Raw genomic sequence first — 680 nt, forward strand, 5'->3', positions numbered from 1 at the left:
TATCAAAATAAAAAAGTGAAAACAAAATCAGTAACCATCTGCAAAAGCAAAGACTTTCATTCTGGAAAGCACTGTGACTGCCGGTGATAATCATATCAATCTTATTTGATCTTTATGCACTTTACTTTTTAAAATACATTATCAAATGTGTTATATATTTAAATACACTATCAAATGTATCAAAAGACAAGAAAACGTAATCTCAGGATAGGAAAAACTGTATTTGTGGCTTAAACTCAATGAACTATTTACACAAAGATTAAATTTAAATAAATATACAATAACTATTTATGTTGTTTTATTTTTAGTTTTAGAAATGAGGATGTAAACTTTTTTGGTTTCCAACAAATTCCTTTGTACTTATTAAAGGCTGTAACCAAAAACAAAATAAAATGAAAATACTATAAACAAAGCAGAGTGAGAGATGGAAATAATTGGATTTGAGATGTTTATGTTCTAAGTCTTTAGGATATTAGAGTTAAATATTACTGTATTTTAACTACTGTTTGTCTCTCTCTCTTATCCACTTAATTGTGTAAAGCAAAGTATTGTCATTTTTGCTATTTAACCTTTGTACCTAAAACAATGTCTGATAAAAGTTGCTAAATATTGATGAATAAATAAATTTTAGGTACAAAATCTATCTCATAGCAATTAGCTTTCAGAACTGAGTCTCTTGG

Source organism: Rhinopithecus bieti, unplaced genomic scaffold (assembly GCF_001698545.2).
Source record: "Rhinopithecus bieti isolate Rb0 unplaced genomic scaffold, ASM169854v2 scaffold_18956, whole genome shotgun sequence".
Lineage (NCBI taxonomy): Eukaryota > Metazoa > Chordata > Mammalia > Primates > Cercopithecidae > Rhinopithecus > Rhinopithecus bieti.